General features: G+C 37.1%; 1 non-coding gene across 1 annotated transcript; it reads right to left on the reverse strand.

The window, feature by feature from the left end:
* Positions 1–21,156: 21,156 nt before the first annotated feature.
* On the reverse strand, positions 21,157–21,263 carry LOC141624724 (small nucleolar RNA R71). The gene has a single exon (XR_012534530.1). It is a non-coding gene; the product is annotated as a small nucleolar RNA R71 (small nucleolar RNA).
* Positions 21,264–26,414: the final 5,151 nt, after the last annotated feature.

Here is a 26,414-nt window from a genome sequence, read left to right on the forward strand (position 1 = left end):
ATTTATGGTATTCCTTGGCCTTCTGTTCCGTCTTTGTCGGTTATCTCGTCTAATGTTGGGGTTGAGCCAATTGGTTGGACTATCTCTTTGCTTGATCGTTTGCTTTCGTTGGGTTTACGCAATGTGAAATCTATCCCTCCTAAGTGTCGCCTTGGGTTTGCTCGGGTTTTAAAGGGGGCATTAGATGATGTGGATAACTCTTCTGGTGATCTCTCCTGCTGGATTCGTTTGATTGTGTTGCCTTTTTGTATACTTACGACCTTTTCTCCGAGGAATAATCTTGAGTGTAGGACCGCTGTCAGACGACAGCGCCAGGAGGAGAGTATGACCAACACTATTCTTGCTTGGGGTGTGCCTGGCGGTAGTTTGCAGCTTTCAAGGGCGACTTTAGATGAGGTTCTCCCTTCCTTTCATGTGGAGGAGGACCTTGATTTGAGCGAGCTTAATCTTCGGCATGGTCGGAGGAAGATTAGTGATGGTCATTATACTGCTATTGTTCGGGTGCTTTCTTCATCAGGTATTGCCCCTTACTCTGACGCCACCCTTGTGGCTCTACAGGATAAGCACCCTGTCGCCCCATCTCCCTCCTTGCCCCCTTTGCCTATTGATCATCATCCCCTAGTTGCTTCTCTGGCTGTTGTGTTGGATATGATTCAGAATTTCCCGCGTGGCACTTCTTGTGGACGGGATGGTTTTCGTGCTCAGCACCTTATAGATTGTTTGAGTGGAGCTGCTGTGGCTATTTCTGACGATTTGACCGCCTTTATTACTCCGGTGATTAATCTTTTCCTTGAGGGTCGGTGTCCGTCGGCTCTGGGTGAGTACATAGCTAGTGCTCCGCACACGCCACTTGTTAAACTGGGTGGTGGTATACGTCCTATTGCGGTTGACACTGTTTAGAGACGCCTTGTCTCTAAGGTCGGTGCTTTTTTGGTTAGTCTATCTTTGTCGGGTTATTTTGCTGGTCTTCAGTTTGGGGTCGGGGTATCTGGTGGAGGAGAGGCTATTCTACATGCCTTGAATTGGTTCGTTGAGGCTCGTGGTTGTGTGGAGGGTCTTTCTATGTTGCTGGTCGACTTCCAGAATGCGTTCAACTTAGTTGATCGTGAGACCATGCTTCAGGAGGTTTGCCGTCACTACCCGGTCATATCCCGATGGGTGGAGTTTTGTTACTCTAGTCCTGCCTGGCTGTATTATGGGGAGCATAGCTTATGGTCTTATCGGGGGGTTCAGCAGGCCAATCCGTTAGGACCTTTAGTTTTTGCTTTGGTGTCGCATCCGTTAGTGTGCAAGATCAGGGACTCCTTTGACCTCAGTTTGCAGGCTTGGTACTTAGACGATGTCACTATTGTTGGGGACACTTTGGTTGTGGGGAAGGTCTTGGATCTGATTATGGAAGATAGTCCTCGGTTTGTTCTCCATCTTAATGTTGGTAAGACCGAGGTCTTTTGGCCTACGGAGGATCCCAGGAGTCAGCTTCCTGGTGTCTTCCCCCACTCTATTGCTCGGCCTTTACACGGTGTCACTGTTCTGGGTGGTCCTGTCAGTACGTGTCCTATTTTTGGCAGCGAACTTGTGGCGAGGAGAGTGGCTAAAACCATCGAGCTTATAGATTCTGTCACGAGGATCGATGACCCAAAGTGTGAGTTGCTTTTACTTCGGGCTTGTACTGGTATTTCTAAACTTTACTTCGCCCTGCGTACTTGTTCTCCTCGTGTCTTTGGGTCGGCCCAGCTTTATTTTGATGTGGCACTTCGTTCTAGCTTGGAACGTATTGTCACTGCGTCGGGACCTGGTTTTGGGGATTGGCAGTGGCGACTTGCCACCTTTCCTTTTCATTTTGGTGGGCTCGGGGTTTATGAGGCCAGGGATGTCATGCATTATGCTTTTCTGGCGTCCCATTTGCAGTCCGCTGAGTTACAAGCTAAGCTCCTACGTCCTTCTCATATCATTGATGCTGGCCTTACTTTTGATGATGCTCTGCGTAATTTTAATGAGGTTACAGGTTCTGATCTTCTGCGTGATCCTAGTGAAATCGCTGCCCCTAAACTTATGAAGAAATTGGCAGATATATATTTCGCAAAGGTTGCCGCTACTTAGGACTCTGGTTTCTCTTTGACTCTACGTCAGGTTACATTGTGGAAATCTTAGCAGGGGACTCACTCTTCTGATTGGTTGCGTGCGGTTCCGATTTTTGGGTTGGGGCAGACTATGAATGGGAGGACCTATCGTAGTGTGCTTAGCTATCGCTTTGGTGTCCCATTGTTCTCGGTGTCTCGGCCCTATCCTGCTTGTTCTCGGGTTTTTGACGGGGATATCTATGTGATCATGCTGTGTCCTGTGCTGGTACTATGGGCATTAAGCATCGGCATAACCTCGTTCGCGACACCTTATTGGACATCTGCTACAGGTCGGGGATCTCCGCTGGTAGGGAGGTTGATATCGGTTTGGTAGATAACGAAGGGAGCAACCATGTCCATCGATGGGCATGGTTGCTCCCTTCGTCCGGCGGATCTGCTTCTTTATTCCTGGGACAGGGGGCGTGATATGTGTGTCGATCTGAAGGGGTCTTCCCCCTTGTCTCAGACTGGGTTGTCCGATTTTGTGCCGGGTCGAGTTGTTGCTGATGCTGCTCAACGAAAGTGTGCCAAGTACCTGGATTTGTGCATGACGGCTGGTTATGGTTTCCTACCCTTCTCTTTTTCTTCGTTGGGAGAGCTGGATACGGATTTTGTGGCTTTGCTCAAGCGGATCCAGAAATTCTCTGTTTTCAGGATGCAGGGGCCCGCGCGGCCGCTTACATTTTTATTAGACTTAGCTTTGTTATCGCTAAGGGAGTGGGCGCCCAGATTGTATCTCGGCTGCCCACCAATTTCTTGTAAACTTTTAATTGATTAATAAAAGTTTGCATATAATAATAGTAATAGTAATAATAATAATATTTATAGTAATAGTAATAGCAATAGTAATAGTAATAGTAATAATAATAGTAATAGTAATAGTAATAGTAATAATAATAAGGGTTAATTCACGGGAATAATCCAACCTATGCCTCTCCTTCTTATATTAATCCAACCTATGTTTTAACCCATATTAATCTACCCTATACACTCATTTTTCTCACAATAAGCCAAATGACCGACTACTTGTTTGTCGGGTCACCCTATAAAAAAAAATTAAAAACAATAATAACCTTTTTAACAATATTTCATCTCCTTCATTCATCACCAATCACCAAACAATCGTTTCATCTCACCATTGCTCCTTTCTTCATGATCAATCATCTTCTTTATTATATGACCTCTTTCCACATCATTTATCTTGACCCTTATACAACCCCCCAAACCCCAGATTAATATTTACCCCCAAATTAATCTGGGGATCTAGGGTTCTATAAAATTATCTTTGTTGTTGATGGAGGAGGCAAAATGACCTTTATTGTGTCTCAAATTAAAACTCCAAACATGGCTAACCACACCTGACACCACACACTGAACCCACACATGACACCCAAAATTAAATCTACATCGATTCCGACCGCAATAAAGGCCCCGATGCACGATCAGAGCACAAACCCAGGTGAGATTGATCAAGGGTTTGATGATGCCAATAATGCTAAAGAACCAGATGATGATGGTGAAGGATTGATGCAATTTAAAAGAGGCAATGCAAATGGTTAATGTTTTATTGAGAGTGGCGGGAGTGAAGCAAATTGTTGTGAGTTGATAAGGGAAAAGAAGTTGAGGGAATTAAGGGTTTACCTAGAATTGTGTCTCAGTACTCAACCCCATATTTTTATTTGATTAGTTCGCTTTTTCTGGGTTGTTAGAGTGATTGATTGAGAGATTTTAGAGAGGTGATTTTCTGGGTTCTGTTTTTAATTTGGGAAAAGTTGAAGGAAGAAAATGAATGACCTTAGTTCAGTGAAGAAGAGCAAACAAGGTAGGGGCCATAGTTGTATGACCGGATTATTTTACGGGTTATAACAGGTAAAAATTAGCGAAGTTTAGTGAAAGATAAATGAGTGCATATGTCAGATTAATATGAGTTAAAACATAAGTTGGATTAATATAGGAAGAACAGACATAGGTTGGATTATTCCCATGAAATAACCCTAATAATAATAATAATAATAATAATAATAATAATAATAATAATAATAATAATAATAATAATAATAATAATAATAATAATAATAATAATAATAATAATAATAATAATAATAATAATAATAATAATAATAATAATAATAATAATAATAATAATAATAATAATAATAATAATAATAATAATAATAATAATAATAATAATAATAAAAGCTTGGGGAGTTGAGTTCGGATGCTGTTGCCTTGCTCAAGCGGATCCAGAAATTCTCGGTATCTCAGGATGCTGGGGCTCGGGTAGCCGCTTACATTTTTACTCGTATTAGCTTTACTATTGCTAAGGGTGTGGGAGCCCAGACTGTCTCTCGGCTCCCCACCAATTTCATGTAAACCTTTTATTTTTATTATAATGAAAGCTGCGCGCATTTTTATAATAATAAAAAAAAAAAAAAAAAAAAAAATAATAATAATAATAATAATAATAATAATAATAATAATAATAATAATAATAATAATAATAATAATAATAATAATAATAATAATAATAATAATAATAATAATAATAATAATAATAATAATAATAATAATAATAATATGATACAAGAAAAACGTGGATATGCAATAAACAAGAATGGTTAAGACATTTCTGAACTTCCAAATTCGTTCAGCTATTTTCAAGGACGAATATCTCAAAATCCGTGACTCGTTTTGCGCTGAAATCTATTGGAAGTGAAAGTTCATGATGTTAGCTTTCCAACAAGTGGTCGTATGCATGATTCGGTTGAGTAACGAATGAGTTACGCCTGTTTTAAGTTAAGCTGTCGAAATCCTACGGGAATGTTGCAAATGAATTCGGATATGCAAATGAACTCAGATATAGCTGGCCACGTTACAAGCTAAAGAAACGAGATGAAAAGATTATATGTTGCGGCTACTTTATTATATAATTAGTTGTTATTTCCTCTTTAAATTATGTTATCTTTTAGTTATCTTATTTAGCAAGAATAAGATCTTTTAGAAGATCATTTGTGTAATCTAGAATATTCTAATCGAGCCTATATAAGGCGAGATGTGCTGCTGTATATTTCAGATTAGAGATTATGAAATTGATGTTTGAAATAAACACAAAAATCGTTGCAGGCTTTTGATCATTGAAGATCAGTTTGTATACAAAATTCGAGATTGTACTTCGAATTGGCGATTGAGGATTGGGCTCCAATCTCATCGTTATTAGCCTCGGGTTCGAGGGAGAACTACGGACTAAATATCTCTTTCATTTCCGTTCTTTTTGTTATTTTGCTGCTATTTCGTTTCAATCACAAAAATACAAAAATAAGTTCCTTAATTCCGCTGCAAGTTTATTATGTTGGATCTGATTTTACATCATATGGTATCAGCGCTTCGGCTCTTGATTTCCTCAAACCAAGACGATCCTATAGGGCCAGGAGATTTTGAACGCTCCAACGATCAGATTATGCTCTTTGAGAGTCCGTTCTTTTATGAAGAAACTCCGGTGGAAGGTAATTATAATTTAAATCTTGATTTACCGCCCATATTTGATGAATATGACAATGAGGAGGCGTGGTACTGCATTGAGATTAAGGACCTGCTGAATTTTAATATTGTTGATTTTCAAATAGAGGAGCATGATGCAATTGTTAAAAAGTTGTCCTTTCAAATTGAATCTGCCATCCAAACGATTCATAGCAATAAGGATTCTCAAACATCATCCTTATTTGAGGGTAACTATAAATCCCGAATCGAGTCCTATATTGATGCTTTCTTATACAGTAGTTTCGATGCTAGTGATAAGTTCTCTACTAAGTTCTTCATGGAAAAGTTTGAAGATTATATTGAATATGATGAACTCAAGAACTTTTCTGATCTTTACATCAATCTAATTATCTTCTTGGTTGCTACATCATTTATTTTTGATCTGGGAGGTCATTGGTCCAAGAATCGAGTCGATTCTTTATGAAGAAAGGGAGTATGATGCAAGAAAAACGTGGATATGCAATAAACAAGAATGTTTAAGACATTTCTGAACTTCCAAATTCGTTCAGCTATTTTCAAGGACGAATATCTCAAAATCTGTGACTCGTTTTGCGCTGAAATCAATTGGAAATGAAAGTTCATGATGTTAGTGTTGGAGTTTTTCAGTTTTGTCCTCCACAGTAGTGCGTGATAATATTATTAAATCTCATTAAGGAATATGCATGGGATATTCATTGGCATACTAGTCGGCTAATCAACGTATATCGGTAACGGTTAGCCAACTAGGGTTTGACGTTACTGTCGTGAGACGACGGTGTTCAGCTGATCCCTTTCGGTCACACCTAAAGGAACAAACCCCAACACGAAAACTAAATAATTGTATGAAATATAGTTTAATTAGTCCCTTGATAAATTGACTAAGAGTTAGTTGATTAATTTATTTTTAGAGATATTCGAGTTGCGAACTCGAGGTGCGGCAGTTATTATTTAATTATGCGATAATTAAATAATAAATTTTATGAGACGGGGTTTAGTTAATTAATTGTTAATTCACTAAAATTGTACTAATTGATTAATGTGATTAATATTATTACGTAAATAATATGTGTAGCGGTACACATATATTTACGGAGTGATTTGGACAAAATTTATTGGAAGCATTTAAACATAAATCGATGTTTAAAGTAAAATTTACACGTATTTGTGCGACAAATATAAGAACCAACATGGACCCGTAAATTGGACATTGGACCGTGTAAAATAGAGTGTAGTGGATGATTATAAACATAATCATTTCACTTCACTTTATATTCTTCCTTAAGTTATTTATTGTTCTTATGCATGTCATAAAGGATTGGATAAAAATAAGACAAAATCTACTCCTACATAGGGATGTCATTGGGGTGGGGCGGTGGTGGATATAGGCTCCCCCGTACCCGTACCCGCCAAGCAATTCTCAAACCCGTACCCGCCCCACCACCCATGGCGGGTACAAGTTTTCATTCCCGTCCCCGCCCCGTCGGGTGAGAATCTAGACCCGTACCCGCCCCATTTACCCACCAACCAACTATGGCATAATTTTTTCGATACTTTTTTTTGGATAAAATGTAGTTTAATTACTATGAATTTCCTCAAAATTTTATTTTTATATTTCTAGTTTAATATTTTCCATAAAATTTAATAAAGAACATTATAATAAGTCATAATAAAATATATATTATTTAGTAATTGGCGGGTATGCGGGTATTAGGTGGGTATGGCGTAAAACCCATCCCCGCCCCACCACCCATGGCGGGTGGAATTTTTGTACCCATACCCGCCCTACTACCCGCGAAAGCTCTACCCATACCCGCCCCAACTGGGGCGGGTGCGGTGCGGTACCCACTTTTACCCTCCCTGCTGACATCCCTACTCCTACACTCCACCCTCAACCGGTTTTTCCTCACCATATAGACCAAAAATTTTGTTCATTTTGACACACAACTCACTTGTACACTTATGCATGTGAATGAAGTTGCTGGTCTTTTCTCTCTAAAATTAATATAAACATTTTTACTAAGTTGTTAGTAAACAAAAATTATTACTAAGATTGTTAGTAATATTTACATATTATCAAGGGTAATCTTACTAATATCTAGTTAATATTAGTAAGGTTGTTGGGTAAGTTCTTGGGTGCAATTTGAGAGGAAGCTTTTTCTTTGGAAGCTTGGGTTTATGGAGGATCTTGCCATTGATAAATAGCTCAAGAATAACCCAGATGGTGATCTTGGTTGTGCCCAAATACTACCTTTTTCAATGTAAGGAAATTATTTTTTTCATATTTTATATTAATATGCTTTTATATTGCATGCATGTTACATAGATCAACTAAAACAAATTATGAGATAATTTGACATTTAATTAGAGAGTCTAATTAGGATCTACGATCTTTCAAGTGGTATCAGAGCTTAGGCTTGTAATTTGCATGTTGATTTTAAGCATATTAAACAAATTATGAGATAATTTGAAATACTCAAAAATTGTGTTAGAAGAGGTTTTAGCAAGAAAATTTTTGGGCATGCATACCTACTGATCTAAAAAAGTTTCTTGTAAAAGTTGGTGATTTGTGAAGTTATTTTGCTATTTTTAATGATTTTTTGTAGAAAAGCGAGTCAAAAATGCCGTATTTTGGTTAAGAGTTAACTAAAAGTAGTTAAAAGTTGATTCGAGTCATGAAATTTTTATGGTGTTTCATGCATATTTTCTACAGATTGTATGTAAAATTTTGAAGGTTGGTTTGAAGTTTTGCATGTTTATTGATTTTATGAGATAAAAGTTAATAAAAGTGAAATAAATTAATCATATATTCGAAACATTTTTCCTGCCCTTGATAAATTTATGTACATTTAAAAATATGATTTAAAAGTTAAAAGTGAAATTTAAAATGTATTTTCGCCTTGTTTTGATGTTTATTGGTTTTAGTGGTTAAAAACCGATAAATATCGATCTTTTTCTTCATAAATTTAAAATGTATTTTCTATCATTTTGGTGTTCTTGGGAGTGTTCCAGAATACTCAAAATTTTTTGTTTCAATTTTTGGTAATATTTTCAATTTTTTTGGATTTATTACTTAAAAGTTATGATTTTACCAATTAAATTAACAAGTATCACCAAATCAAACTAATTATTCATCATCAAATTAGTGAGGACTAATTTTAAGGTCCAAAACAGTTTGGACTTAAATGAGATTTAAGAGTTGATTATTGATTTTTACAAGTTAAAAATCGATTAAATCCACAAAACCGAGCAAGATACCAACGATTGTAAGATAGGGCGATTTTGGCATCATTTTACAGCATTTTAAGCATATTTATTTATGTTGAATGAATGATTGCATTTATTTAAAGTATTTATTTTGTTGTACCTAGTATGACCTAGTTTATTTTAATCGTTATTACCCGAAATGAATGGGAATATCGATTTGTTTGTAATTTAAATACGATCTCGTATCGTCGGTTTGTAATTAATTAATAGTTTTATTTATTTTATTAATTAATGTATAATAGAAATAGCTATGTAATTCAATTGTAATAGTTATTCTTACCGGCGTTTCCAAAAGACGGTGTCTATTTTCGGAAGGTGTTCCAAATCCCACAAGAAGGAGCCACTTTTGGAATGAAGAGGCAAGGGACCAAGGAGTTGGTTTCCGATATGTAATAGTCTAGTTTATATAACTATGTGGCCATACTAGGATTATTCATATGCTTGCTTGTTTTTATTTTTGCGCATGTCAAAATCGCCATTCACATGCATTATATTTTCGCGTTTGTCAATTCACGTCATTTATATTCACCGACTTAGTTCACTTATAGGGAATTTATGACTAAATTAACAAGATCTCTCACATAACTAAAATTGAGATTAGCCTTACCAATTAGTAACACCTATGATTCCCTTGTTCATTAGAGCCACGCTCGCCCAAGCGGGGTGTTCTCTTTTTACCTTGGGTAGTATAAGACGGTCTTGTATTCCGGAGCTAGTAGATGGATTTAAGGAAATTCGCCAACCAAGAGTTCTAGAGGTAGAATTAGTCAACCGTTGACTTACCGAATTTACACGATTATGGGATGTTTCGTCCAAACGATGCTCATTTTTGTTTAAAATTTGGGTCTTGGAATCATTTATATAATTTAGTGGGAGATCATTATATAAATGTTAAAAGTTGTTGAACATGTTTTCACAAGTATTTTTAAAACATTGAATGTTAATTTTTTCCTATTTTTCGTTCTTTTTCATTAATGTATATACTATGACATCGCGCACTTCATCCTCCTTTCATCCTCTATTTATTATTATAATTGTTTCGTTCTTTCATAGAAAGCGGTTTCTTTGAAAGAATTCGGTAGCAATGATTGGTAACATGATTTACCAATTCACTTACATAAGATTACAACAATTATTGCAATTATTCTACAACTTAACATCCATGCATATTTAAAAAGGGGTTTAATGTAAAAAACTCTTATTATGAGTTTGAAAGGGAGTCACATTTTATCAAGAGAGTCTTTATTTCGAAAGTGACACTTCCGTCATGATGATGACATATTAGTTTTAATTACTCAAGAGTAATTTAAAAGTTTGCGAAAAGAGTTTTCAAAAACACAAAGAATACTCCAATATGATACCGTCAAATGGCTCAATTCGAGAAAGGCCAAATCGATTGTTTATGCGCTAAAGAGTTTAGGCATACGATGACAATTGAACGGTTAGGTAGTCCAATTTCGCAAGAAGTTGAGATTTTGCCACATGTTGCACTCACTTTGTAGTAATTCACTCTTACTAAGTGTATAAAATATCACGAATGACTTGAAGAGAGGTCTTCATAAGATTCTTTTTTGCTTGTTGAAGCAAAGAGGAATGTGAAAGTGAGTGGGAGTTAAGAAGAAGCAACCCTAGATGTATGCGATAGGACAAAGTTGAAGGAGACATCTACTCAAAGGATAGGCTAGTTCCACTATCTTGGTATGAGATACCAAGTATGGGTCGTTTCTTTGTAAAGAAGTTTACATGAATTGATAAAACGTAAGACGTCTAGCATATGACATTTTTGTATCGAAATGATGCTAGAGTAGCAACGATTTCGATAAGGACAAATGTACCTAAATTTGGTTTTAAAAGAATGTAATCATCTATGTTTATACATAGAAGGCATCACTCATGTGATTTAAAACAAAAGGTTGTACCTACTCCTATGATAACTTGGTGGTTGGTTTAGACCACTCAAGTTAGAGGAATTTTACATTCTTCACGAAAACTAAATGTTATACTATCTTGTAGATTTTAAAGTCTCTAATCCGGTTAATCCAATTGATCAAACCTCAAGTAAATTCGTTCAAAACGAGTAAACGATAAGCACATCGAACAACCATTTGATTGAGAATCTTATGGTATATGTGCATGTATTGTGTTTTCTTTTGCAGAAAAGAAACACAATAGTGAGGTGATAGACCATACACATACGGATGTGTAAGGCCGATAGTTGGCTATATATATACTTCGTTACTTTTACCGTAATGTTAAGTAGATATGAAAACCTCGTATCTATTTAATAAGACATAAAAGTGATTTTTGAAACGTGTAATATTTTCAAAATGAAGTAGTAAACCAAAAGCCCGACAAGATCAAAATATTGATCGGAAGTTTCAAAGTAATAACTTTGAAGGTCAAATGGGTAATATCAAGTAATGACCTTGATGATCACTAAGAAGATTGCGAACCAGTTCACATACACCTTCTCCTTGGGACACAATAGAGTATGGTGTAGTCAAGAAGATAAACCAAACTTTATGAGATATGGTTTGGGGTTTTTCGCAATTTTGTAAGCTATTTTCTCACTAAAAGTTTAAAACCCGACTATAAAAGCCTAAATGACTCCATATGAGATATGGATAGGGAGGGTTTCTAACTTGTCATTTTTATACATTTGGGACCATAAATATTTATGTTCAGAACCAATTTGTGTATTTGTGAGGGTTATCCAAAATTGAACCACTTGGTTTTTACTCCTTCAAAACGAGAACAAAGAGTTTGTGGCTCGTAATGCTGTCTTTTTAGAAAAATTTTCATTTTCTGGAAGACAAAGTGGGAGAAATTTTGAACTTACGGAAGTCCAAGACCCACAAACTGAGTACAATGCAAGAAGACGTTCTTTATTGTGGCTCAGTGGTTATAAGGAGATAATTTTTCGATAATATTGTGTTACTTTTCGAAAGTAACGAATCATCAACTCTCATCAAAGGCTTTTCTGTAGTATGAACTCTATGTGATGGCGTGTCACCATGCAATTCGAATTGGTCTTCTTCCACAAGATGTGATAAGGAAGGAAACATGAAATGTTTTCTAGACTTGATTTGGGGCGAACACTTTGCACCAAATTAGGTTACCTTGATCTTGTCATAAAGGTTACATAAGATGTTTAAATTTTGGGTTGGTTATAGAGAGTTTGTGACAACCCAAATGCCTTTATCAATTCGTATGTTCTTAGCAATATAGCCCCTCATGAGGATGAGATTCGGCAAAAGAATAAAACTTTCTCCTTGAATGTTTCTCATGAAGGGAGAAGTTTTGTTGATCTTGTCAATGCTAAGAAGCTTAGCTTGCTTGAAAGATCCCTTTTGTGATCATATATACGTCAAAGAGTTGGAACTTTGGGTTCTATCATGTAGTCTATCAGAATGGTATTACTCGAGTAGTCGAGGTACCATGATGATACATGGAGTTTAGTGGGAGCTAAGGTGATGTTTCTTAGTCTAAATATGTGTTTGAAATATTAGTGACTAGAAATATTCTCGGGTGAATACTTGAGAGTAGCATGGCGCATCTTAAATATCCGGATCCAATGAGATAGATCTCCATGGATACTAGCATCTTAGTCAAGAGACTTATGTGATAAGATTCTTGACTAGCTCAAGTTATTGAACGCAAATATGATCTCTTTTGCTTCCGCTGCAGGATCTATTAAATATGCTAAAAGCTGCTCTCGCCGGGACTCATCATATTGAGAATATGAGAAGTCATTACCAATCATTTCCTAGTGAGTGTCACTAGATAATTATGAAGAGCATTCTCGAGTACTTGAGAAGCACTGAGAATTTACTCTTGTAGTTTGGAGGAATCTATGAATTTCTTGTAAAAGGATTACACGGAAACATTCCTATGCTTATAACATGTTATGGGAAAGTGCTATGTGCATAAAGAATAATATGTATAAGAAGTTATACATGTATAAGCAAATATGTATGAGGAGTTATACATAAAAGATGTCATATGAAGGATTTGTATGTATAAGTGTTATACGTACAAATCATGAACGAAAGCTAAGTACATTACAACATCCGATGTTGTAAAAGAGATAGTTGATATCCGAAATTTAATGGAACTAGAGTGGTTCTGTTAGCCGAATATCGTCTCCTGAGAGACTGTGAAAACAGTGGGAGCGTTTGACTGGCTTTAGAACCAGAGTCTAAAAACTTGTTTAGACATGTACTTAGAAAGGCTATATGTGATGAAAAGATTGCATAGAACAAAGGAAAATAGCAATGGAAATTAGAGTGATGCAACTGTTGCTAATCCTCTAACCAAAGCCGTAGGCATAAGGTAGACATGATGGTTATGTCATCTCAATGTGATTGAGGAGTATACCTTAATTGCTAAAGATCGTTATGTAAATATTGGATAGAGTATTAATATTTACGTAAGTCATGATCACATTCATTGTTTGAGTCTCTTTAAGAACTCAATTATTCAGTTTGACTGAAAACAAGATTACCTTGTTTATCCGAATTGGTTGTGGAGACAATGTTGAACCCCAATTCAAGTGAATAGGATGAACATTGTATTAGCCCCTAGTCACTTAATGAGGTGACGTCTCGGAGTGACTAGATTGTAAGACGATTGATGGTAGGTTCAGCACCATAAGGTCATAAGGATGACTAGTCGTTTACATAGGCAGACTGTAGGACACTTTGCCGGGCAGTGACATTAATAGACTCCCTTAGATCTATTACAGACGCCTGGTCATGGCAGGGACTTCTATAATATTCCTATGAGTTGATTTTTTAAACTGGAGACTATTATATGAGCAAGTGCAGTTTTCGAGTGATTTTGGTTTTTGTCCTAGGTCGTGCCATGAAAGGAGGCCAAAGGACATCTACTGGGTCATGGTGATCTGTATTGTGTAAAAGGATAGATAGGGCAGACAGGAATTGTCCACCCACGTTGGGTTTAAACATTTCTAGGCCACTCGAGGAGTTGTGACTGGGAAATGCGTGGCCACGCTCGGAAGTAATCTATGGTAGATTTTTCGGTCTTGCAGTCACACTCCCAATCGAGAAAACCACTCACGATATGTTCATGTGCAAGTGCGACCTGAAAGACACCTTGCATTGAGTGGGAGATTGTTGTTAAAATGGACAAGAGAATCGGTAACACACCCTTGTAGAGTACAAGCAGGATAATGTTGGGATAAGGAGTTATCCATAATTTTGTGTTATAATCATCGCACAACTTGTCTCGGACAAGTGGGAGATTGTTGGAGTTTTGTCCTCCACAATAGTTCGTGATAATATTATTAAATCTCATTAAGGAATATGAATGGGATATTCATTGGCAATACTAGTCAGCTGATCAACGTATATCGGTAACGGTTGGCCAACTAGGGTTTGACGTTACTGTCGTGAGACGGCGGTGTTCAGCTGATCCCTTTCGGTCACACCTAAAGGAACGAACCCCAACACGAAAACTAATTAATTTATGAGATACAATTTAATTAGTCCCTTGATAAGTTGACTAAGAGTTAGTTGATTAATTTATTTTTAGAGAGATTTGAGTTGCGAACTCGAGGTGCGGCAGTTATTATTTAATTATGCGATAATTAAATAATAAATTTTATGAGACGGGTTTTAGTTAATTAATTGTTAATTCACTAAAATTGTACGAATTGATTAATGTGATTAATATTAGTACGTAACTAATATGTGTAGCGGTACACATATATTTACGGAGTGATTTGGACAAAATTTATTGGAAGCATTTAAACATAAATCGATGTTTAAAGTAAAATTTACACGTATTTGTGCGACAAATATAAGAACCAACATGGACCCGTAAATGGGACATTGGACCGTGTAAAATAGAGTGTAGTGGATGATTATAAACATAATCATTTCACTTCACTTTATATTATTCCATAAGCTATCTATTGTTCTTATGCATGTCATAAAGGACTAGATAAAAATGATAAAAATAAGACAAAATCTACTCCTACACTCCACCCCTCTCAACCGGTTTTTCCTCACCATATAGACCAAAAGTTTTGTTCATTTTGACACACAACTCACTTGTACACTTATGCATGTGAATGAAGTTGTTGGTCTTTTCTCTCTAAAATTAATATAAACATTTTTACTAAGTTGTTAGTAAACAAAAATTATTACTAAGATTGTTAGTAATATTTACATATTATCAAGGGTAATCTTACTAGTATCTTGTGACACTCCCATACTCCAAGTGTCTTACCAGGACCACTCAGGTATAGAAATGTCACCATCTTGGTTTCCCGAGGCAATGATAATCAAATGACAACAACGAAACACAATTTAAATAGTAACTATAATTTAAGTGATTACATGTCTCAAACAAAACTGTTAAAGGAAATACAAAGTACTCAAACGGTCTACTGATAAAACTATCAAAGCTACTAGACATCGTCTGACACAGCAGAAGACTTCTAACTGCTACGTGATGACTCATCCCAGCTATCCCATGCGCATCAATCATACCTGCTCAATAACTGCTCACCACCCCCGAATGTATCACCACGGTTTTTAAAAAATTTAAACGGGGTCAGTACTAATTACACAAAAACAATGCCACAATGAAACAAGTACACAAACAATTCAAACAGCTCAACACAACCCCAGTCTCCATCTCCAATCTCCACACAACTGACTACACACTAAAGTGTGTAGCCCCGCCAGAGTACCCATCGCAACTGGTTACTCCTCGCCGCAAGTTCATTAATGTGCACATCCCTTCTGTGGCGGGTTCCACAGAAGGCGAATCAAGGGCGTGAAGCCACTTCCGCAAGTGACTCCACTCAGCCAGGGACGCAACCCGAAGATCACAAACAATTAAATAGTAATCACAATACAAAATCAACAACCGTCTGCATCAATCAATAATACGAAATCACAACCGCCTGAATCAATCAATAATACGAAATCACAACCGTCTAAATCAACCAACAATCAATAACTACAGCACAATCACCACACATTATGTAACTAATACTGAGTAGGGAAACCTTACCTGGAAAAGCAATCACCACAGACGGTCTAGCAGCTAATCAAAATCGTTCTTCAATGAAATCACCTCCTATCAAACATACAATCATACAATCACCATCTAATAAACACAATACTCCCAAAACCCCCAAATTACCGAATTAGGGTTTCAACTAAAATCAACGGATCAACATAAAAACGGTACAAGGATCTTACCCATAATATGACGGTCTCAACGGTATAAAGAACTCAGGATTATGGCGACACAAGCCTTGGGATTTGATAGCAATATGAGAGAGGAGAACTACGTAACCTTGTTTTCTCTTTTGTGAAGTTTAGAAAAAGTGTAAAAGTGAAAAGAAACTGACGGATTAAGTTTATATATCTTTCTCACGTTGCTATCAAAACCCGTCAAAACAACCCGTAATAAAAGTAACTTACTCGATCGAGTAAGTAACTTAGTCGATCGAGTGCCCCTTACTCGATCGAGTGACACGCATACTTGATCGAGTACCCATCAGACAGAATACTGTTTCATATAAAAACATACTTACTCGACAAAGTAAGCCCCACTCGATAGAGTACCCATAGACATAGAAAACCGTAGTATTACAGTCTTCCCTCCTTAAAAGGAACTTCGTCCCCGAAGTTCAACCCATACTCAAAAACAAACAAACATACTAACTCGATCAAGACACAACAACGCAACTAAGAACTCAAAACAAAACTCCAACCTACCAAACATGAACTCGTAACACCAACTCCACCAACTATTCCTACCTCCACAACATGGCTCACGATATCGTATCAACTCCATTATATCTCTCTCGACACTAACTCCATACACTACCAACTACCGTCCACAAACGCTGCTAGCTTCCGTACTATATCATCCACTAGCAAATTCAATATCAAGACACTCATAGACATTAAACGGAATGTTACATTCTACCACCCTTAAAAGGAACTTCGTCCTCGAAGTTTACTCACACTCATAAACATCATCATGCCACTGTCAACACTCTCGAACTCCTAAACATCATCATCCAACTGTTAACACTATGGAAGTATTCTTCCATTCCTAAACACCGAACTACTACAAGAACAACCATGAAACTCTCTTTTATCGCATCCTACTCCTCTTAAAACAAATGTTACGTCCTCGTAACTCACTAATACTAAATCCTTAGCTATATATTCTCCTTATCGTCATCACCACGATATGTCAAAGATAACCGCCTATAATCTAGACACTCACCATTCCTATAACCACGGCTCTCTTACTTAAACAGTTCTCCCACCTCAATTCACTCAGCACACCACCTAACCTATACCACAAATCTTTAACATAACCAATACTCCAACTCTTCCACATTACCACAACACGACATACCTATCTAGATAAAACACCTATCGCCAAAAACATAACTCACGGTCCACACTTGCTACGCACACTCACACTAGATCTTCAATTTCTTTTCTTTTATTACCACAAAACTCATTCATCACTTAACATGATACTAATTTCCAACACCCTATACTCACTGTACCAATAAGAGATTATGAACCACTTACAGCTTCCATATCAGTACAAAACCTATTCCACAAATCACTTGCCATGACTATGTCTACCGATACCTCATCCTAAAACAAGATCAAAATTACTGTAACAACTTCTCACAACTGTGTCCAATCAACAGAATATCACTATACCATGACAACAATGGAAACATGGACAACTATCTTCCATATCATACTCTATCCTCATTCCCAAACCGAAACTGGTAAGAAACATCAATAAACAAAACAACTGTCTATCTGAACGAAATAAAACTCACAGGAAGCAGCGGCAAACAAAATAACAATCTATATATAGCTGGTACGTACTTTCGAAAACTCGTATCGTAATCATCCCGCCTACTCCACCACAACCGGTGACGGCATCGCAACACCGCCACCAACAGCGCGAAAATATCCACTTCACAACACGAAGTACCGTGCCCGGATCACCACCCGAGGCACAACAACCACATCGATAGACATCACAACCACATACAATTCCCATGAACACTAACTTAGCATAACTTTCCGGACAAGAAAAATTACACATATCCACTTTACTAATCACAACGCAATAAATTATATGAATTAAACAGGTAAGAACCGCATGAATATTGTCCCCCATACCATATCACAGAATAAAATATATCATGAATACATACAAGCATAACTAGCCATACCAAATCAGTCAAATTATTACCTTTTTAAACACCATTCCATTAGGTTATCGTATCCAACATATATTACAGAACATTCAGATAACAACTTTATGTCTATCACACCATACCACTTATCGTGAGGTCAGAACCTCACACAAACGTTTATATACATCATAGACCCGTAATCACATCCCACCAGTCAATCCTGATCACGTAAGCTACCACCTGATAAAAGTTACCTCTCACCCGAGCTTAACTCGTATGCCCCTCATATTCTCCCATTCGCATATCCATCACCCCCTGCCAAATGTAACCATACCATTAATACTACACTACTAACAACCGCCTCATATAATCATATCTTATACTCTCTCACGACCATACATATCAATCTGGTCTCTACAAAATCAACATCTTTAGAGTTGCTACCCTTCTTATCTATCATCACCTTTAACCATTATTGACCGTACCACAACAAAACTCTTACACTCATCTCTAAACATCACGGTTTCTTTCCGATCTTTGGTTAACATCCCCAAATAACGAACATCAAACCCATCAATCAAATTTACCCCAACACTATTTCCAATTTCATCCTTAATTGTATCGTCATCTAATTCTCCACCAAAATCTCATATCATGTAGATACTCTACCAACTTCTTACTCCCTTAATTCCTCAAAACTTATGACTAATCATGCCGTTCTGAAACTCCTATATAACCATTAACTAATATCCTCATGATAATATTGATATGTTCATTTCATATATGCTTTTACCCCTCATTTTAGCTCGGTTTCTATTGTTCATCATACTTTAAATAGTATATTTTTGAGCTAATCTTGTGTTCTAGGTGTATTGTTGTGTTTGTTACGTTTTTGTAGGGATCTAAGCATTTAGAGGCTTTTTCCTATCATTTTATACACCAGTTCACTAAGCTAAAATAAAACCAAGTATAGGACTAAGCATGGAGTAATAGAATGGGTTTTGCATGGAGAAATTTATGGATCAATATGTGTAATGCAAATGATGCCAATAATCAAAGTCAAGCCCAATGATCAAGTCCAAGTCAAGGTGGAAAGCTTAGGATTCCAACATGCATGGGATACTTTTTGGAGGCTCTAAAGATGATAGATGAATCATTTACCCGGGTGATTAAGGAGCATTAAAGATAAACTTTGGATTCCTCAAGCAATTAAGAGAGGAATTAAGAGAAATTACCCGGAGGACTACGTCCCCGATTGGGGTTGGCGGCCCCGATCGGGGTTGGCTGCTTCTTGATTGTTTACGTTTTCCATTCCTCTCCTATAAATAGAAGAGGTATTCCAAGGCTTTAGGATCCAATTTTTTACGTCTCACTTCTATTTCTCATAGCCTTAAGCAATATAATTTCTCTCAATAGTTTTCTCATTAGTTTACAATTTAGTTAAACTTGTAGTTCTTCAAACTTTTAGTTCTTAATACCTTTTCAAGCATTTGCTTATATATATTGTTCTTCCATTCAAGTTCATCTCCTTAAGGTATTTCTATATAGTTTACATTTTTACATATCTATTTAGTTTAAATTAGTTTATAATTAAACACTCCATTCAGATTACTTTAGTTTAATTTCTTTTACATGTTAAAATATTTAGTTCATATAAATCACTCAACCATGTTTATCATTTCTCTTTATATAGTTTACAATTTACACCTTAACATGAGTAGCTAAATATCTTAGTCTAAGGGCTAGGGGAGCCATGTAAAATCAAGTATATAACATGATAAAATAGGTTAATAATAATATTGTTTAAATTGCTTCTATCACATGCCTGTGCCATAACGTTTAATCTTTGTTTAAGGCCTTATTCAATTGATTAAGTTTGTTCATTCATTCTATAAGTCGAGAGACACGGAATTGAATTAGACTAAGCATGTATAGTAGGACGACCTAGTCATGGACGAGAGTTTCTCTAGGACTCGGTCTATGGTTGACACTAATATCGTAAGGTGGGTGCCTCTAAACCTAAGCAATTGACAATGTTATTAGTACCAAGTTTATCATGATCATATGTTTACCTTTGCATGTGTGACCCAAACCCCTTAGACTCCCTTTTAATCATATAGCTCACATCATAGTTTTATTAGTCAATCAAACAACCAAGTCAAACCAAAAACGAAATCGACCTTGATAAAAATCTACCCATAGCAATTCACAAAGTAATTCCCGTTTCCTTGTGTTTCGACCCCTATTACTACATTTGTTTGTGTTAGGGAATTTATCTTTGCATAGGTACGCGATAAGCCTATCAAATTTTGGCGCCGTTGCCGGGGAAATGGTTTTATTGCATTTTGAATTGTCGATTTTTATCTTGTTTTCCTTTGTCTTGGGGAACACTTGTTCCTTAAGACCATTACTTATCACTTCTCTAGAAATTGTTGTCTTATGCCCAGGTCCTCACGCAAGGGAGAATGGCTTTTACCAGATTCCGATCCCGAGAGAACCTTTAGGAGGAGACGACGGTTTTGGAAGGAAGTAAAAGAGGCCTCTTCTCCTGTACAAGCCGAAAGTGCTAGAAAGTCTTACTTAGACGATCTAGAATATCTTGAAGAGGAGGAGGTTTCAAGTTCATCATCTCCACCACCATCACCATCTACTACCAAAAAGATGGTGAAACTTTCCGATCACTCAAAGCCCACCACGGCCATGCTTCCGGCCGGAATCACAACCACTCAAATCACCGCACCAGAATTCGAGATCAAGCCGGCTTTCATTAGCCTTGTGGAGAGGAAGCAATTTGGGGGATGTCCTTTGGAGGATCCCAATTTGCATGTGCAAAACTTTTGTGACTATTGCTCCATGATCCGTCAAACGGGTGTCACTCAAACCCAAATAAAGGAAATACTTTTCCCTTTCTCTTTGAAGGACAAGGCCAAGCTTTGGATCAATAGCCTTGACCGCACCGCCATGGGAATCACCAATTGGGAGACTTTGGCTCTTGCTTTCTATCAAAAGTTTTTTCCATCGGAGAAAACTCAAACTTTGAGGAGCCAAATTACCGGATTTCGTCAATAAGCTCTTGAGAGCTTATACGAGGCTTGGGAGAGGTACAAAGAGCTTCAAATGCAATGCCCACATCATGGGCTAGATGATTGGTTTCTAGAAATAACATTTTACAATGGATGTGCCGAGTCCCGAAGGATTCTTGATTCCGCCAACAATGGGCGGTTTGATCAAATTGACACCGACCTTGCTCATGCCACGATCGAATCTATGGCGGTCCATGATGCACAATATGTCAATTCGCGAGTTGTGACATCCAAAGGTAAAGAAGAATCCTCCAACAACTCCGTTTTGCTAGCTCAAATTGCCTAGCTCCAACAACAATTGGCGGAAAGGGATGCTAGAGATTCCGTTCAACAAGTCAATGCCATGTCTTCAACGAGTCAAATCATTGTTTGTGATGGTTGCGGAGGTGCGGGTCATTATGCCGCTCATTGTCGAGCCCCCATTGAAGAGATAAATGATTTTCAAGCTCTAAGACAAAGTTCATATCCACCGGGTACATTTTCCAACACTTATAACCCGAATTCAAAATTTCATCTGAACTTGTCTTACACTAGCAACAATGTGCTTAACCCTCAACCCCCACCACAACAAAATGCCTATATCCCTCAACAACAAAAGTATATCCCTCCACCGGGTTATCAAAATCAACAAAGGCCCCCACAAAACAATTACCAACAAAATCCACCACAAAATGGCCAACAAAACAATCAAGGAGTTGGTAAGCTCGAGGGTATGATAGTCCAAATGCAAAGGGAATTATTGGCTAAAATTCAAAAGAATGATCAAGCTCATAGTGCCGCGGTCAAGATGTTGGAACAACAAGTGGCTCAATTAGCCGCTTCTAGCTCTCAAAGAAAGAACGGCCAACTACCTCCCCAAGGTGAGCAACCACATGAGACCGTCAATTCTATCTCCTTAAGAAGTGGTACAAGCTATGATGGGCCATCCATGACTTTGGATGAAGAAGTGGTTATTAAAAAGGCCAAGCTTGGGGGAGATGACAAAAAGAAGGCTAGTGAAGAGCCTCTTGTTAGGGACCGTGTACCATTTCCCCACCGGTTGTTGATGCTAAAAAGGAAGAGCAAGCTTGATGCCAAAGATATTGAGCCCCCATTGCCCGAAGATAATGACAAGGTGATTGTTGAAGAAGTCTCTCCTAATGCTAAAGAGAGTGATGCCGTTTCAAAGATGGTGAGTGTTCCCAATGAGAATGAGAATGATAAGAAGTGGAGGATGCTCCTCCAAAAGAAGTTGTTCAAGTACCATTTCCCCATCGTCTAGCAAAGCACAAGGAAGAAGGTAAGTTCGGTAAGTTCATGGAAATGTGTAAAAATTTACAAGTCACCGTCCCATTTATGGAATTGCTTACCCAAGTCCCTTCTTACGCAAAGTTTATGAAGGAAATTCTCTCAAAGAAGCGATCCTTCAATGAGGTTGAGACCATTGCTTTCACCGAAGAGTGTAGTGCACTCTTATAAAATAAGTCTCCCCCGAAACTTAAGAACCCCGGTAGCTATTCTACTCCTTGCACTATAGGCACATATACCATCGATAATGCCCTTTGCGACCTAGGTGCTAGTGTGAGTGTCATGCCCTATTCCCTTTGTGAGAAACTTAACATGGGTGCTCTAAAATGCACAAGTACAACATTGCAAATGGCGGACTGTTCTTTAAAGAGACCTTTAGGTGTCTTAGAAGATGTACCCGTCAAAGTTGGCATGTTTTTCATACCTGTTGAGTTCCTCATACTTGATATGGCCGAGGACTCACAAACCCCAATTATATTGGGTAGGCCATTTTTACGCACCACGGGTGCGTTAATTGATGTGAAAAATGGGAGGTTGACATTGGAAGTGGGTGATGACCGGGTTTCCTTTAGCAAAAACAACACCATTAGAAGCCCAATGTTACAAGAGTCTTGTTATTTATTTAGCACTGTGGACTCTTCTTATGCATCTACTACGCTTGAATCCTTACTAATGGATCCGTTGGAGGATGATATGGGTGTTGTTTGCTTTGTAGGTGACGATGCTAAGGGCGCTATTGCTAAGAGTTCCAAAAAGAAGAAAGGGAAATTTTATTTGAAAATTTTCAAATGGTTGCGGAATGCTAAAGGAGCTATGACATAGAGCTTGGTTGGTGGCAAGATCAAAAACAAAACTTGAGTCAAATAGCTTCTTACGTCGTGCGGGACGTTAAAACAGCGCTTCTTGGGAGGCAACCCAAGCTTTTTATTTGTTTTTATTTATTTTCTGCAATTTATTGTTTTTCGTAGATTATAAATAAAATGCTCGACTTGACGATGTTTCTTTTTGTGATTTTTAGATGAAAAATGAAGGGAGAAGAATTAGAAGTAAATTTGGCACGCTTCCCCATGCAAGAACCCCGTTCGGGGAAGTGGTTTTCGAGAAACGAGAAGGAAATTAAACCAACGCGGAAACAAGTCAAAACCCGAAGGAGTAGTCAACCCCGATCGGGGTCGTGGTTCCGTGAATTTTTGGCCTTTCTTTCTTATGCAGGTGACGAGTAAATCATTCTATCATTCTTATAGAAACCCGATGGTACCTCCATTCTCTTTCTCTACCATTTTTCTTCACTATTTTTCACCTTAGTCACAAGGAAACATCTACATCCCCCGAATTCATGCTAGCTTGGGGGAGATTAGCAAATCGAGTAAGTTTTTAATTGCTTTGCATTTTAGTTTAGATCTTGCAACCCATTAAACATAATCTCTAGTCCTTCTTGTTTTGTGCTTTGAGCCATTTTTATGGTTTGATTGGGTGATTTGGATAGTTGGCACATTGAGGACAATGTGATGTTTAGCTTGGGGGGATTGCATTTGCATATAGTGTAGTTTGCATGTAGTGTAGAAAGTTTGAAAATTTTTGAGAGAAATTTTTGCTTTGTGCTTGCTTGTAGCCTACTTTCCTCTTTGCTTATCCTAATGTTGTCTTGTTGCTAATGATTTATTCTTTAATGATGGGATATTAGCTACATGGGGATGTCTTGACATAGTAGGTGGGAGATGGAGAATGAACCGAATAGGCTTGATCTTGACTTTTGACAAGCTACAAAATTGGTAAGGTAGAACCTCCTTTAAGGCCATTTCATCTTTATTTGGTCTCACTTAGGTGAGTGTAGGTGTCTCCTTATAATATGTGTTACATCAAAACGCACAAGTATGGTCTTCATGTCATCTCTCGGTAAGCATGCATTCATTTGTTATAGCATTTTGGAGCCATTCACATGATATCTTAGCCTTTTTTACCCCTTCACAAAATTTATCCCTAGCTACATCAATGAAATTGCCTACCATTGTTGAGCTAGTAGCTTAGTTGGATAATGTTTGGGTGCTCATTTGGGATATTGTTTGTTGTTGAAAATCATGTGAGCTTGGTCTTAATGCTCAAAAAAAGGAAAAAAGAAAAGAGATGAAAAATTGAAAAAAATGAAAAAAAATGGAAAAATGAAGAAAGGAAAAAATGAACGAATGAGAAAAAGCATGAAAAAAAGAAGTATGCATTGAAAAAAGGTGAAGAAGAAAAGATGTAAGAAATTCCCAAGCATTATTCATATTATTTTGGAGAATTTTCTTATTATTTGAATTGAAAATTGGGTTAAAATTGGGATTGAGCACCCTTGCATTTTGGTAGTTGCTAGCTTGATTTAGCTCCACATTACCATAACTCTTTTGTTCCTCCTTCTTACCCATGTTTATTTGCCTTCTTCCTACCCACATGGCTTCTTTATCATGCTTACTTTTGATTGTCTTTGCTTGCTAGTTTTGACACGTTTACCATATTAGATTGCGGGCACATTGTTATAAGTTGAGGATAGTTGAGTGTTCATTCACAAAATTGTCCTTTCACATATAAAAAAAAAGTTGAGTGCCCCGTGAGAGTCCATAAGTCAAAAGATCATGCAAGAGCTTAAAGGTTCATTCAAAGTTTTCTATGCTACGCCGTCATGTATATCTCATCCATGTCTTGCTTTATTCCTTGCCCATATTGTTTCGGGTTTTTAAATCATTTTGCATAGCTTTTTTGGATATTGCACTTGTTGGGATATGGTTTCTTGCTTGAGGACAAGCAAGGGTTTAGCTTGGGGAGTTTGATATGTTCATTTTATATATGCTTTTACCCCTCATTTTAGCTCGGTTTCTATTGTTCATCATACTTTAAATAGTATATTTTTGAGCTAATCTTGTGTTCTAGGTGTATTGTTGTGTTTGTTACGTTTTTGTAGGGATCTAAGCATTTAGAGGCTTTTTCCTATCATTTTATACACCAAGTTCACTAAGCTAAAATAAAACCAAGTATTGGACTAAGCATGGAGTAATGGAATGGGTTTTGCATGGAGAAATTTATGGATCAATATGTGTAATGCAAATGATGCCAATAATCAAAGTCAAGCCCAATGATCAAGTCCAAGTCAAGGTGGAAAGCTTAGGATTCCAACATGCATGGGATACTTTTTGGAGGCTCTAAAGATGATAGATGAAGCATTTACCCGGGTGATTAAGGAGCATTAAAGCATAAACTTTGGATTCCTCAAGCAATTAAGAGAGGAATTAAGAGAAATTACCCGGATGACTACGACCCCGATTGGGGTTGGCGGCCCCGATCGGGGTTGGATGCTTCTTGATTGTTTACATTTTCCCTTCCTCTCCTATAAATAGGAGAGGTATTCCAAGGCTTTAGGATCCAATTTTTTACGTCTCACTTCTATTTTTCATAGCCTTAAGCAATATAATCTCTCTCAATAGTTTTCTCATTAGTTTACAATTTAGTTAAACTTGTAGTTCTTCAAACTTTTCGTTCTTGATACATTTTCAAGCATTTGGTTATATATATTGTTCTTCCATTCAAGTTCATCTCCTTAAGGTATTTCTATTTAGTTTACATTTTTACATATCTATTTAGTTTATATTAGTTTATAACTAAGCACTCTATTTAGATTACTTTAGTTTAATTTCTTTTACATGTTAAAACATTTAGTTCATATAAATCACTCAACCATGTTTATCATTTCTCTTTATATAGTTTACAATTTAGACCTTAACATGAGTAGCTAAATCTCTTAGTCTAAGGGCTAGGAGAGCCATGCAAAATCAAGTATATAACATGATAAAATAGGTTAATAATAATATTGTTTAAATTGCTTCTATCACATGCATGTGCCATAACGTTTAATCTTTGTTTAAGGCCTTATTCAATTGATTAAGTTTG

The sequence above is a fragment of the Silene latifolia genome, chromosome X (assembly GCF_048544455.1).
Source record: "Silene latifolia isolate original U9 population chromosome X, ASM4854445v1, whole genome shotgun sequence".
Taxonomy (NCBI): domain Eukaryota; kingdom Viridiplantae; phylum Streptophyta; class Magnoliopsida; order Caryophyllales; family Caryophyllaceae; genus Silene; species Silene latifolia.